General features: G+C 42.5%; 2 protein-coding genes across 3 annotated transcripts in view; one reads left to right on the top strand and one right to left on the bottom strand.

Moving 5' to 3' along the window:
* The window catches only part of ESR1 (estrogen receptor 1), a 488,249-nt gene that overhangs the window by 252,070 nt on the left and 220,364 nt on the right, over positions 1-15,815 (top strand). The window lies entirely within an intron of this gene.
* The window catches only part of RMND1 (required for meiotic nuclear division 1 homolog), a 630,052-nt gene that overhangs the window by 492,722 nt on the left and 121,515 nt on the right, over positions 1-15,815 (bottom strand). The gene's annotated exons all lie outside the window — the stretch shown is intronic.

Genomic DNA, 15,815 nt, shown 5'->3' with positions numbered 1-15,815 from the left:
AATTTATTTATAACATAAAAAATATTGGCAAGATCATAGGCTAAGAGGGGTACAGTTACACACAAATTCTACCATCAGAACTCCATATCCCATCCCCTTCCCTGATAGCTTTCCTATTCTTTATCCCTCTGGGAATATGAACCCAGGATCATTGTGGGGTGCAGAAGGTGGGAGGTCTGGCTTCTGTCATTGCTTCCCTGCTGAACATGGACGTTGACAGGTGGATCCATACTTCCAGCCTGTCTCTCTCTTTCCCTAGTGGGGCAGGGCTCTGGGGAGGTGTGGCTCCAGGACACATTGGTGAGGCATCTGCCCAAGGAAGTCTGGTTGGCATCATGGTAGCATGGTGGCTGAAAAAGCATTAAGATATAAAGCAGAACAAATTGTTTAATAGTCAGGAACCTAAAGGCAATAATATAGCAGATGAGTTTTGGGGTCTCCATTTTGGAAAAAGCTAGTAGGTCTATTTTAGGTATATTCCAAGGGGGCCATGAGTTTACTAAGTTTTGCCTATTTACTAAGTTTACTAAGTTTGCCTATTTTTTATTTTTATTTTTTTAATTTATTTATAAAAAGGAAACACTGACAAAACCATAGTATAAGAGGGGTACAACTCCACACAATTCCCACCACCAGAACTCCGTATCCCATCCCCTGCCCTGATAACTTTCCTATTCTTTATACCTCTGGGAGCATGGACCCAGGGTCATTGTGGGATGCAGAAGGTGGGAGGTCTGGCTTCTGTAATTGCTTCCCTGCTGAACTTGGGCGTTAACAGGTCGATCCATACTCCCAGCCTGCCTCTCTCTTTCCCTAGTGGGGCAGGGCTCTAAGGAAGCAGGACTCCAGGACACATTTGTGAGGTCGTCTGTCCAGGGAAGTTCAGTTGGCATCATGGTGGCATCTGTAACCTGGTGGCTAGAAAAAGAGTTAACTTATAAAGATTAACAGTTGACTAATCATGAACCTAAAGGCTGGAATATTGCAGATGAAGATTTGGGGTCTTTTTTGTTTTGTTTTGTAGATAGCTGGTAGGCCTATTTTAGTTATATTCCATAGGGCCCATGACTATACTAGTTTTTCCTGAGTCTGACATCTGATATGCAGGTGGACCCAAGTTATTGTCTGGGGAGATGATGTCATTGCTGGAAAAGGGCTAGAAAGCTGGATCAGGGAAGAGAGTAGCTCCCAGATATGGAAAAGGTGTATAAATATTGTTGACTGTAAACCCCATCGATTTGATCTGGGGCCCATATTCAGCTTAGGACCCATTTCTTTAATCTTGACTGGTTGTTGTGGAAGTAAAAGAACTTAGTGATAGCCATTCAGTCTCCGAAGGACCCTTATGGAATATGGATTCCCATCAGAAGGCTGCTTCCTCTTTTAAGAGTTGAGCTAACTAAGGGCCAGAGAGATAGCTCATTGTATAGGGTGCATGCTTTGTCATGATTCTGGACTAGATTCACTTCCTGGCATCACATGAAGTTCCACTATTTCAGAGGAAGCTCTGCCTATGATATTACCCTCCTTCTCTCTGAATAAAGAAATGACCAGGGGAGGTGAAATTGTGCTTTATTAAGCCCCCAGCTCTGCAAAAAGAAAAAGAAGGAGAAAGAAGAGAAGAAGGAAGAGGAGGTAAAGAAGAAGGAGGAGGAGAAGAAGGAGGTGGAGGAGGAGGCAAAGGAGAAGAAGGATTAGAACAAGGAAGAGTAGGAGGAAGGAGAAGGAGAAAGAGAAAAAGAAGTAAAAAAGGAATTGAGCTAACCATCAACTTCCATAGTCTGGGCATCTGACATGGTGCTGGGAACAGTGAGATAATTGCTGACCTAAAAACAATCACAAGGCACTCAGGATTTCTGCCCATGCCTGCTGTGGCTACAACTATAGATGTGTATACATGTGGCTTTCTTTACTAAACAGTTACTTTAATTTATTTTTGTTTTAATGAGAGAGACACAGAAAGATCAGAGTGTTCAGCACTGACTTGTGGTGGTACTGGGGACTGAACCTGGGATGTTGGAGTCTCAGACATTGATATCTGTTGCATAGCCATTATGTTATTTCCCCAGCCCATGATGTTGCCAATCTTTCAGTTTTTGATTTGTCAATCCAGCATTTGGTTCTGAGGTTACTCAGGGCTTCATAAATAACAGTTCTCAAACAAGATTGTTGGGAATCTTGTTTGGAGAAATACTACAGTAGAAAATAAAAACTTCTGGTGGTTTTTGCTTGGAATATGGTTTAAGGAGAAGTTTTTGTTAAGGAACATGGTTTTATTAGATACATAAAAACCATCATGGGAAAGTAGTCAGGGGATAAATGCTAGAAAAGTGGCAGGAGCCATGAGTACCTTCAACTTAGTTCACCAGCATTCATCTGCATGGCCCAGAGGAAATGATATCATCAGCTCCAGGGAGAAGAGGATCAGGAAAAGAGCCAAAAGGGCTAAACTTCTGTCAGATGCTTGGTAACGTAGCTTCCTATACCCACAGTCTATTGTGAGTTTATGTACTGTGTTGTATGCTCTTGACATGTGCCTGAAGCCAGCCGTTTGCTAATTATGTTCATGTTCCATAATCCCTTTGGCTCACCATCAGTAAAATAGTGCTTTCAAGAAATACTGCTTCTGGTCTTGGAGAAGGGAGTGGGGAGAGGGGAGAGGGGAGAAGGGAGAGGAGAGAGGGGAGAAGGGAGAGAGAGAAATAGGGAAGGAATCATAGAGTCAGAGGTTTGTTCAGTGTCAGGATGTTACAGAATAGGTATGATTTGAGATGTGTTAAGGGAGTCACTTTGCAATGAAAAAGATGACAACTCATGCAGACAGAGGGCAGCTAACCTTGAACTTGGAAGAAAAGGAAAACAGAGAAAAACAAAAAGCAAGAATAGAGGTCAGGGGGAAAGCATGTCTACTCATTAGGAAGCTTTTAATCTTAGTTCCCTAGTCATAAACCAGCTTGTGAGATTGCGATTTTGAATAAAACAGCCTGCGGAAGGAATAAATTCTCTTGATGAACCAATGAAGTGTTGGATTACACCTTGTGTGCGCTGTGACTATATGTCTTCTGAAGGGTAATAAATTCCAGGAATTTAACAGTGGCATTCAGAAAGTGAAAATTTGAGTCATAAATGGATTAAATATTTAAGGAATTCACCTTTCTTTGTGCTGTTGGAGAATTAGTCAGGCATAATTAAACTCACAAAAAGCTTCTTTTTTTTTTTAAATATTTATTTTATTTATTTCCTTTTGTTGCCCTTGTTGTTTTATTGTTGTAGTTATTATTGTTGTTGTCGTTGTTGCATAGAACAGAGAGAAATGGAGAGAGGGAGGGGAAGACAGAGAGGAGGGGAGAAAGATAGACACCTGCAGACCTGCTTCACTGCCTGTGAAGCGACTCCCCTGTAGGTGGGGAGCCTGGGTTCGAACCGGGATCCTTATGCCGGTCCTTGTGCTTTGCGCCACCTGCGCTTAGCCCGCTGCACTACAGCCCGACTCCCTCACAAAAAGCTTCTTAAGGTAACTTGATAGGTGATAGGAGTATTCAGAGCTCCATGTAAGAAGTCAAACTTGAAGCAGTGGCCAGAGTTTAATATTCTCTTGTGATGAGGATTGTCTGGAGAGAAAATGCCTTTTATGGTCCCTGAAAACTGAAATCATCAACTCTTACATCTGTTCAAAATTTTTTTTTTTTGTTTTGGAAATGCACATATAGTGACTCCACTTCTAAAAAATGATTCTGTTCTTCCTAATTAATATTCAAATGCATCCTGGCTATATCAATAGAAATTATGGAGGGCCTGGGTGGTGGCACACCTGGTTGAGTGCACATGTTACAATGCTCAAGGACCCAAGTTCGAACCCCTGGTCCCCACCTGCAGGGGAAAAGCTTTGCAAGTGGTGAAGCAGGGCTGGAGTTGTCTCTCTGTCTCTCTCCCGCTCTATTTCTCCTTCCCTCTTGATTTCTCTCTCTTTCTTTCTTTTCCCCCCAGGGTTATTACTGGGGCTTGGTATCTGCACTATTAATCCACTGCTCCTGGAAGCCATTTCTCCCCTATTTTTGTTGCTCTTGTTATTATTGTTATTGCTGTGGTTGAATAGGACAGAGAGAAATTGAGAGAGGCGGGTAAGATAGAGGGGGAGAGATAGACATCTGCAGGCCTGCTTCACCACTTGTGAAGTGAACTTCCCTCCCGGCAGATGGGGAACCAAGGGCTCGAACCAGGATCCTTGCGCTGGTCCTTGCACTTTGCTCCATGTGCGCTTAACCCGCTGCACTACCACTTGCCCCCCCCTTGATTTCTGATTGTCTGTATCCTATAAAGATAATTAAAAAAGAAACTATTAAAAAAGAAGTTATTCATACTCACTTCTTAACCCGGCAGAAATGTTAATATGCACAGCCTTAATAAAGGTCTGCCCACTGTTTTCAGTAGGGGCATAGGTGATTATCACACAGCTCTGAGTGCACTCACCCAGGTATATTTAAGACTATAGGAGAGAGGTGCAAGTGGTAACTACCGGGCTGCTAATGCCGCTTGCCTGTGAAGTAGGTACCTGTATTAGTGGGCTGCTGTATTTCTTCACTTATGTAGCTTTCTCTAATAAAGCACCACACACCAGCTGACTTAAAGGACAGAAATGAGTTTTCTCTCAGCTGGGGTGGAGGGAAGCCTGAGCTCATGGTTTCTGCAGACTTGATTCTCTCCTAGGTTTGCAGCGGGCTGCCAGTCCCTGTGTCCTCACGTGACCATTGCTCTGTCTACATGCACCCTTGCTGCATTCTCCTCAGATTTTAAAAACACTGGTCATGGGGAGCAGGGAAGTAGCGCAGCGGGTTAAGTGCACATGGCACTAAGCGCAAGGACCTGCATAAGGATCCTGCTTCTCGAGCCCCGGCTCCCCACCTGCAGGGGAGTCACTTCACAGGTGGTGAAGCAGGTTTGCAGGTGTCTATCTTTCTCTCCCCCTCTGTCTTCTCCTTCTCTCTTAATTTCTCTCTGTCCTATCCAACAACAATGACATCAATAACAACAACAATAATAACTACAACAATAATAAAAAACAACAAGGGCAATAAAAAGGAAAATAAATAAATAAATAAAAAAACGCTGATCATATTGGATTAGGCTCCTACCATTCTTCTTCTTCTTTTCTTTTTTTTCCCTAGGGTTATAACTCCAGGAGCTCGGTGCCTGCACTATAAATCCACTGCTCCTGGAGGCCACTTTTCCCATTTTGTTGCCCTTGTTGTTGTTATTACTGCCATTGCTGTTTTTGTTGGATAGGACAGAGATAAATCAAGAGAGGAAGGGAAGACAGAGGGGAAGAGAAAAATAGACACCTGAAGAGCTGCTTCACCGCTTGTGAAGTGACCCTCACCCCCCCCCCCCCTGCAGGTTGAGAGCCGGGGGCTCAAACTGGGATCCTTATGCCAGTCTTTGGACTTGCTCCATGTGCTCTTAAACCGCTGTGCTACCACCCGGGCTTCCCCCAACCCCCAGTCCCACCATTCTGACCCCCCTTAATTTACTTTTATTTCCCCACCAGGGTTATTGTTGGGACACTATGAATCCACCACTTCTGGTGGCCATATTTATAAAGACAGAGAGAAGCTGAGAGAGAAGCAAGAGACAGAAAGGGGGAGAGACACCTGCAGCACTTCTGCAAAAGCTTCCCCTCTGCAGGTGCAGGTGGGGGCTAGGATTTGGCCCAGGTCCTTGAACACGGTAATGTGTGTGCTCTGTTGGATGCACCAACACCCAGCCACTCATTTCTTATTAGTGATTATTTTCTCTTCAACAGCTCTTGGATACATAAACACGCAATCCCAGGTTAGAAAACAGAGGTTAAGATTTCACTTAAGAACATGCCTCAGTAACTGACAAAATTCTGCAGAGTTGTCTCAGTGGTTGTTCAAAACCTGTGTGTCATGAAAATATGTGTCTTCTTGGCAGTATAAATATCATGGTATTATGCCAAGCTCTAAAGCCGTAAAACCATAAGAGCATCTTAACGATATGCATGAATAATCTTCATAAAACAATATAGTTTGCTATATTTTTACAACATGGGAATTACTGCACCGAACCTTATGCCACCTTGCATAACAACTCCCAGAATCCCCCTGGATGAAGACTTCAGTTACTACTAGAAATGCAATCACAGCTAGCTATAAGACCTTTAATTACTTGTAGAAGCAGATGCGACTGAATACAGCTTGGCAGTATTTTTCAAGGGAAACGAATTCCTTTAAAAATGTTATTACATATAAGAAAACAAATTTCATATGAGACAGAGAAGGAGAGTGAGAAAGAGAGAGAGAGAGAGAGAGAGAGAGAGAGAAGTCAGAACACCACTAGAACATGTGCCAAGGGAATGAACCAAGAGCCTCAGGTATGAGAAACAGATGCCCTACCAGTTTGCTTATTCCCCCCACCCCACCCTAGAAACCAGTTTCTTATTTATTTATTTAAGAAGGAGACATTAACAAAACCATAGAATGAGAGGGGTACAATTCCACACAATTCCCATAACCCGATCTCCACATCCCACCCCCTCCCCTGATAGCCTTCCCATTCTCTGTCTCTCTGGGAGTATGGATCCAGGGTCGTTGTGGGATGCAGAGGGTGGAAGGTCTGGCTTCTGTAATTGCTTCCCCGCTGAACATGGGCGTTGACTGGTCGATCCATACTCCCAGCCTGCCTCTCTCTTTCCCTAGTAGAGTGGAGCTCTGAGGAAGTGGTGCTCCAGTACACATTGATGGGGTCGTCTGTCCAGGGATGTCTGGTCAGCATCTGGAACCTGGTGGCTGAAAAGAGAGTTAATATACAAAGACAAACAAATTGTTGAACAATCATGGACCTAAAGACTGGGATAGTGCAGATGAAGTGTTGGGGGGTATTCCCTGCATGCTCTTGTGTACTTCTGCTTTCAGGTATATATTTCCCCTAGTTTATGGGCACGGGTGATCCTATGCTCTATCTCAGTGGACCTGGACTATATCTAGGTTTGGGGACTTTATTGACGAGTGGAACACCTGGAATGGAATTAGAGAATACTATGAAAGGAAAGGTCTCACCCGAGTGATGAAGCTGAAGGGTTGTCTCTGGTCACAGTCTGAAGTGCAACATGCTGGGGTGGCACTCGTTGTGTTGATTAGGTTGCGATCCGTGGATGCAATATTGTTTGATTTGAATTGAGAGCAGCATGCAGAAAAGTGGGCCCCACCCTAATAGAAACCAGTTTCTTAAGCAGACTAGGAACAATGAGAATATTGAGCTTCTCCATAGAAAACAAATTTTTTTTTTCCCCTTGAGCCTGAAATCTGATATGCAGGTGGATCCTAGTTATTGTCTGGGGAGATGATGTCATAGCTGGAAAAAGGACCAGAAAGCTGGATCAGGGAAGAGAGTAGCTCCCTAATATGGGAAAGGTGTATAAATATTGTTGACTGTAAATCTCACTGATCTGATGGGATCTGGGGCCCATATTCAGCTTAGGAGCCTATGTGACCTCTATATCCCTGTAGATCCAAGCTCACATTCTGTGGTCATAAGTAGGAACATTATTCCAAGCTGCCCCAATATCAGGACCCATCTTCCTCAGGTGTAGCATAGAGTATGTTGTCCAACCTCCCTTCAGAGGATGGAACATTCTCTATCGTTTATAACTAAAATATGCCTACTAGCTATCTACAAAACAGAGACCCCCCCCCCCAAACTCTTCATCTGCACTACTCCAGCCTTTAGGTTCATGATTAGTCAACAACTTATTTGGCTTTATATGTTAACTTTCTTTTCAGCCACCAGGTTCCAGATGCTATGCCAGCCAGACTTCCCTGGGCAGACAACTCCACCAATGTGTCCTGGAGCTCCAATTCTCCAGAACCCCACCCCACTAGGGAAACAGAGAGGTAGACTGGGAGTATGGATGAACCTGTCAAGGCCCATGTTCAGCGGGAAGCAATGACAGAAGCCAGACCTTCCACCTTCTTCACCCCATAATGACCTTGGGTCCATACTCCCAGAGGGTTAAAGAATAGGAAAGCTATCAGGGGAGAGAATGGGGTACAGAAATCTGGTGGTGGGAATTGTGTGGAGTTGTACCCCTCTTATCCTATGGTTTTATCCTTTTTAAAATGTTTGGTTTCAGAGGAAAGAGAACCACACACCTGTCTGTCCTCTACTTCTGAAGTGAGGCCAGATAAAGTCATTGATGTGTTCTAAAGGTTAGAAGGAGTGCTGGGTGTGTTTCTATGACGACAGATTCTTAGTCAGTTGTCCTGCATGTGTTACTATGTGGATCCCGCATCATCGCTGGATTCTGAGGCAGGATTCTTAAACAAGGCATTGGATTTGAGGCATGCTGCAGGGCATGCTGCAGGGGATACTCTTTCCCATCTGTGTTGCCTGTGCTGGGCCTAGGCTGGCTTTGCCTCTTTATGCTCCTCTCTTCTCTGCAGCCTGAGGCAACAGATGAACTGTGTCTTCTTTAAGGAAGATTTCTCTGTGTTTTCTTGTCAGATTGGTTTTCCGTGTTTTATCTTTCAAAGCAAAAGACTTTTCAGAGCTCTTATTACTCTCATTGGCTAGTTAATGACTTCACTCGGTTCAGTGAATGATTACTCACTTAGAGATTCTTTTGTGTAGTCTGTTATGAAGAGAACAGCCTTGACTAGAAACCTAGCCTCTTCCAACAGTAGCCTTACAGGACAACGAGGACATTTGCAATCTAGAAGACAAGTTGAAATTAGTTTGGAAGATGGCTCAAATAAGAGGAGAGGAGAGTGGGATCAATGGAAGACCAGAGAATTAGTCAGCTACTCTTGGGTTTGGTCCACCAAGCATATTTACTGGACTTTGAATGTCTAGATTGCATCCAACAGTTTGGCGTTCCACTTTGGTTTGGTGGAAGGGAGGGGATTTCAGAAATGAACTTCCTGATCCAAAGACTGACTCCTCCTTAGATTTGTTGAACAATGCTGTCACTGTTATTTTTATGAGCTTCATTATCTTCAGATGTAAAAGGAAAATAAGTCATTTCTCCTTAACAAGTTTGTTGTGAAGACGATAATTCACAACGTCTGAAATCGCTGCAAATTTAAAGTACCACATCTATTATATGTTCTTCATCTTGAAAAACAGTGCCTGTCTTAGTAAAAGACTTAGCACTGCTTATTTTTTTTTTTTTCACTTAGGAGAACAACAATCTCATCACATTCTCTGGAAAGGAATATCTGATTCTTTCATAGGAAATAGAAACTGTACTCTTATGTTTGCTTTATATATCTGGTTATTTATGTAAACACAGCTTCTAGATGAATGAGATTTATTGCTGTTTCATGTTAGGGCACTGGAGATAAACATTTATTGGTTAAAATTCTTTCCTCAGCATGGACTCAAAAGTGTGCCGGTTGCAGACAAAAATTAAATCGATGTGCCATCCACTCTGGCTCTGTTTTCTCTTTACACAGTGAGAAAAAATTGAGGTAAATTAATAATCGCCAACTGGTCTTTCTTGACTTTGATGGTCATGTGGCTGTTTAATTTTAAGAAATGTTTCAAAGCATTGACTTAAAGAAAGTGATGCTGCAATTATTGGCAACTATTGAGGGTGTAACGTCTGGACTCTGGTAAAGAGGGGAGCATTGTTAACACCTAAGTCAACTCAGAGCTCAGTATAAAACTAGAAGATGAGATATTTTCTTGTTGCCAGGGTTAAATATTTATTATCATGAGTCACTATGGTTGCTTTAGTGATGGGATGGACTTCCAACTCAGAAACTATGAGAACATAGCAAGTCCTCACTCACCAACCTCTTACGTCAGTCACCCAGATTCATCTTTACACTGGCTTAGACCAAAAAGACAGTAACCTGGACTCCTCTCTTTCTTTCACATGTTACTTTTGCCTTTAAATATTCTCAGAGCCTGTCCACTCCTTCCTAAATTTATGGTAACCACTGTCAGCTAAACCACCACCAGCTCTCTGCCATTTAACTGCTCAAACACTACCTACTTTCCCTGCCTTGCTTCCCTGCAGTCTACTTGCTCTACAGACACATTAAAAATGGAAACCATATCATCAACTTTCTCTTCTCAGAAACCTCCGATGTTTCTCATTTCACTCACCCATTGTTATGGTAGTGGCTGAAAGACCTCATGTCATCTCTCCTCTGCAGCTACCTTTCCCTTGCTACTACTCTCTCTCATCTGCTTCTCCTCCACTCAACCATGCGGGTCTTCTTCTCTTTTCTCTTCCTCTCTTCTCTTCTCTTCTCTTCTCTTCTCTTCTCTTCTCTTCTCTTCTCTTCTCTTCTCTTTTCTTTCCTTTTCTCAGTGATTTAACAGTGCTTTAAAAAACATCATAAGCTTCCAGTGTTCTCTTCACCCCGACACATGGTGTATATAAGCTACCACACCCTTCCCCAAAGTTCTTTCTGTCTCTTCTACCTTAGTTCTCATAAAGGCCAAGAGAGACTGGTTATGAATTTTTCTTTCTTTTTTTTTTTTTTTTTGCAAGTTCATTGGGTTTATTCCTCTATATTTCACATATGAGGAAACCCATCCTACATTTATCTTTTACCTCTTTACTTACTTTTCATAAGACAATTACCTCTGGTTTAATCCATTTTGTTCCAGGTGAGGGTCCAGTTTTTCAAATTAACAGAGAATAGCGGCTTGAAAAGTTAGAGCTGTATAGTTATTAGCTTTTGCTGCAGGAAGAGCCTCATAGCAAAGCCTCAGTGATACACAAGCAATAAGTACCTGCTGCTCCCATGCCAGGGAGATGGGCTAGGAGATGGCTGAGACTGAGTACAGTCATCTGGCTGGGGGCTAGCTGGCTGTTGGGCTGGAGCACGGGGAAAGACTACGCAGCCTGTTTCTTAGCATTTGCTTGTGTATCAGTGTTCTCCCCCAGGCTAGAACAAGTTAGACTGTCCTGAAACTTCATGAGAAGGACCTTAAGAGTTCTATATAACAACTTGAAAAATGGTGGCCGTTTTTGGGGGGTGGGGGTGGGGGGAGGAGCAATGTATCACAGCCAGAAAATATCAGCGTTTCAAGATTTTGGGCTGGAGAATAGAGTCATGGAGTCTTAGACTTAAAAGGGAGCCATGGATTTGTTTACTTTTCTTCTCCATTCAGTGTAACAACCCCCCTAGGCAGTATTCCTGAGAGCTGTTGTTGGCATGCCGAATACAGATTTGTACTTGATTTTTCATTGCCCTCATATACTTGATGAGTGGCCATAAAGCAGAAAATCTCCGGCATGGATGTAACCTAGTACTTCTGGAAACAAAAGCTATTTGCAGCTGTATTAAGAGTTCACTTATGTATTTAGATGTGGGTCTAGGGGCCCGGTGTTGGTACACTTGGTTGAATGCACACCTTACTATGTGCAAGGACCCAGGTTCGAACCCTGCTCCCCACTTGCAGGGAGGGAAGCTTCATGAGCAGTGACGCAAGTCTGCAGGTGCTTCTTTTTTCTCTCACTTTTTTAAAAAAAGTTTTTATTTATAAAATGGAAGCACTGACAAGACTATAGGACAAGAGGGGTACAATTCCACACAATTCCCACCACCAGACCACTATATTCCATCCCTTCTCCTGATAGCTTTCCTATTCTTTATCCCTCTGAGAGTATGGACCCAGGGTCACAATGGGGTGCAGAAGGTGGAAGGTCTGGCTTCTGTATTTGCTTCCCTGCTGAATATGGGCGTTGGCAGGTGGATCCATACTCCCAGCTTGTCTCTCTCTTTCCCTAGTGGGGTGGGGATCTTGGGAAGCGGAGCTCCAGGACACATTGGTGGGGTCATCTGCCCTGAGAAGTCTGGTTGGCATCATGGTAGCATCTGGAACCTGGTGGCTGAAAAAGAGTAAAGATAGAAAGCCAAACAAACTGTTGATTAGTCATGAACCTAAAGGCAAGACTATTGTAGATGAAAATTTGGGGTCTCTATTTTGGAAAATGGTAGTAGGTCTATTTTAGGTATATTCCAAGGGACCCATGACCCAACTAGTTTTTGCCTGTGCCTGACATCCAATATGCAGGTGACCTAAGCTATTGTCTGGGGGGATGGTGTCACAGTTGGAAAAGGGACCAGAAAGCTGGATCAGGAAAGAGAGTAGCTCCCAAATATGGGAAAAGTATATATTGTTAACTATAAAAAGTATATATTGTTAACTATAAAAAGTATATATTGTTAACTATAAAAAACCCATTGATCTGATCTGGGGCCCATAGTCAGCACAGAAGCCTGAGTAACCTCTGAATCCCCGTAGATCTGAGCTCACATTCCATGGTCACGGCTAGGAACATTCCAGACTGCACCAATTTCAGGATCCATCATCCTCAGGTGATAGACAGAGTATGCTGTCCATCTTCCCTTCAGAGAATTCTCTCACCTTTTCTATCTTCCCCCCCCTTTCAATTTCTCTCTGGTCTGTCTAATAAAAAAAGAAAGGAGAAAAAAAATGACCACCAAGAGGGTGGATTTATCCTGTAGGCACCCAGCCCCAGCTAGAATGTAATGACACTGGTGGTAATAAAAAGAAACAAAGAAGATGTGGATTCAGCCTATACACATGTATATTATAATTGTTTATAAATGGAGACAACAAGAACAATTAAATACGAGGCTGCCCTACTAGTTCAGCGAGGTTCTTTGCACATATGAAATTAGCCATAAAATCACTAGTGATCATGCTTCTGTTTTTTGCTTCAGTTGAAGTTAGAATACTGGCTTACTCTCTTTTGTACTCAAAGCCACAGAGTGCTTATTGAGAAGTCACTTTGGTTCAGAGGATGGGAGAAAGAATATTCACTCACCTTTCCCAGAATACCCTTGCTTAACTCCAAATGCCAAAAGAGATCCTGAAATGTCAAAAGAGAACTCTGATTCCCAAGTTTTTATAGGCCAGGCAAGATTTTTAGGAAGAACCTCATGCATTCCTATAATTCGCTTTTTGCTATTAGAAATTGGTCTTGAAATGATGTAAAGATCCTTTTCAGAAATTAAATCTACAAAATGCACGCACTGGGGCACATTTCATTGGCATGAATGAATTGTTACCTTTCAAGAATTATTATTATTATTGTCTTATTATTATTACTATTATTATTATTACCTTTGCTGCTTTGGGAAGACAGAGAGAGGTGGAGGGGGGACAGATAGAGAGAAAGAGAAAGAATATGAAAGAGATCACAGCATTAAAACTCCCTCAAGTGTGGTGGGGGCCAGGCTTGAACCTGGATTATATATAAGGCAAAACAGCTCTTTCTTGCAGTGAGATATTCTGCAGGCCTAAATTACAAGTTTACAGTTCTGTGATGCCCAAGACCACCATAACTTAGTTGTATTTGCTTTCTCTCTCAGTTATACAGCATTGGAATAATGGATACTGGTTAGGACTACAGAGGACTCAAAGATCACCAGGTTCACCTCTTGGTGGTTCAGACTCACTGTTCTTGTCCAAGCCACACACAGTTAGTTCAGGGTTCAGACAAGAAACCAAGTTTCCTGGTCTGTGCCCTTTTCACTGTAGCGCATGCCTACCTGATCCGGAGTGCTCTGGCTTGTCCTGAATGCCGGCACACATAGCACTAGGCTATTAATATCACCTAGCATGGAATCAGGACTTAGGGACAATTTCCATGGACACAAAAACACTACCCCTCTTGAACAGAAACTTTGGTTGATACATTTGACTTAAGTCGATACATTTGACAGGAGTGGCAAGGTGATTTATATGAGGAATGTGGTGAGCGTTTTCAGACTGAATTCCTTTATAAAATCATTTTATTATGGGGAGGGTTAATGGCATACAGTGCAGTTCCTAACACATAGGGAACATTTCTCATCTTCCCATAGGTGTCACAAAACACTCTTAGCCCCAATTTAGGCCCTTTTCTACCATCATGAACCCAGATTCTCAAAGTTGCCCCCACACACACACTTCCCCACCCCAGTCCCCTCAACTCCCTTCCTGACCTCTTTCCCCAGAGTCCTTTGGTGCAGTGTACCAAAGCCAATCCAAGTTTTATTTATGTGTCCCCTTTCTGTCCTTGTTTCTACAGCTCCACCTATAAGTGAGATCAAACCATATTTCTTAATATTTACTAACTGAATATTGCTTTCTATTTAGTATAACTTGGGAAGAGTGTGTCTTCTTCTTTAGACTCAAAGGCTCACTTTTTTATCAGACAATTGTTATCCACATTTGTAGCAAAACCCAACTGTTCTCTTTGGTAAATGCTTCAACTATACTGGAATGAACAAAAGGTAACTTGGTCACATAGAAAGATACTGTACATTTCAGAATGTTGAGAATAAATTCAGTAATTATTAGATTCATTGTTCTAAGTTTGTAGAGCTGTTGATGACTGGGAGTCTTTTTTAAATGAATAGAGCTGTCCTCTTTTTTTTTTTTTTTTTTTTTTGCCTCCAGGGTAATTGCTAGGGCTTGGTGCTTGCACTATAAATCCACTGCTCCTGGAGGCCATTTTTTTCCCTATTTTGATGCCATTTTGGTCATTGTTATTGTTGCCATTGATGTTGTTGTTGTTGGATAAGACAGAAAAATTTAGAGAGGAGGGAAGACAGAGAGGGGAAGAGAAAGATAGACACCTACAGACCTGCTTCACCGCTTGTGAAGCGACCCTCCTGCAGGTAGGGAGCCAGGGACTCCAACAGGGATCCTTTTTAGCCAATCCTTGTGCTTTGCACCATGTACGCTTAACCCGCTGTGCTATTGCCCGACCCCCGATGAAGCTGTTCTTATCATTAATGAATTTTTTTTATTTTTCTTTCTTTCTTTCTTTTTCTTTTTAACCAGAGCACTACTCTGCTGTGGTTTGTGATGGTACTGAGGATTGAACCTGGGACTTTAGAACATCAGGCATGAAAGTCATTTTGCATAACCATTATGCATTCTCCTCAGCATCATTCATTGATTCTTGGAGGTTGAATTTTATCTGTGTGGAGACTGACACAAAATCATTATTAATAATGTTATGAGCAGATTACTACAACAGTACAATTTATATTGTCACTGAAAATAAAAACACCTAGAACAGAATTTGTTGAACTAGGGTTTTGAAATAGTAGCACTTTTTTTTTTTTCTGTCACTAGAATTGTGATTGCTACACATGAAACTTGAGTCCACAATGATGGTGGAAGTTTTTTTTTTCTTTTTGTCTCCACAGGGTTATCACTGGGGCTTGGTTCCTGCACTAAGAATCCACTGCTCCTGGAGGCTATTTTTTACCTTTTGTTGATCTTATTGTTTATCATTGTTGTATTTATTGTTGTTATTGTTGTTGTTGTTGTCAGATAGGACAGGAAGAAATCGAGAGAGGAGGAGAAGACAGAGGGGTAGAGAGAAAGACAACAGACACCTGCAGGCCTGCTTCACCACATGTGAAGTGACCCCCCTGCAGGTGGGGAGCTGGGGACTTGAACCGGGATCATTATGCTGGTCCTTATGCTTGGCGCCATGTGTGCTTAACCTGCTGCGCTACCACCCAGCTCCCTGGAACTTTCTTTTCTAAAAAATTGATTTAATAATGATCAATAAGACTGTAGGATAAGAGGAGTACAATTCCACACAATTCCTACCACCAGAGTTACGTATCCCAGCTCCTCCATTGGAAACTTTCCTGTTCTTTATTCCTCTGGGAGCATGGACACAGAATCATTATGGGGTGGAGAAGGAGGGAGGTCTGGCTTCTGTAATTGCTTCTCCACTGTATATGGGTATTGGCAAGTCGACCCATACTCCCAGCCTGTTTCTATCTTTCCCTATTGGGGCAGGG

The sequence above is a fragment of the Erinaceus europaeus genome, chromosome 13 (genome assembly GCF_950295315.1).
Source record: "Erinaceus europaeus chromosome 13, mEriEur2.1, whole genome shotgun sequence".
NCBI lineage: Eukaryota > Metazoa > Chordata > Mammalia > Eulipotyphla > Erinaceidae > Erinaceus > Erinaceus europaeus.
The sequence above is the reverse complement of the archived record's forward strand: the minus strand, read 5'-3'. Positions and strand labels throughout refer to the sequence as shown.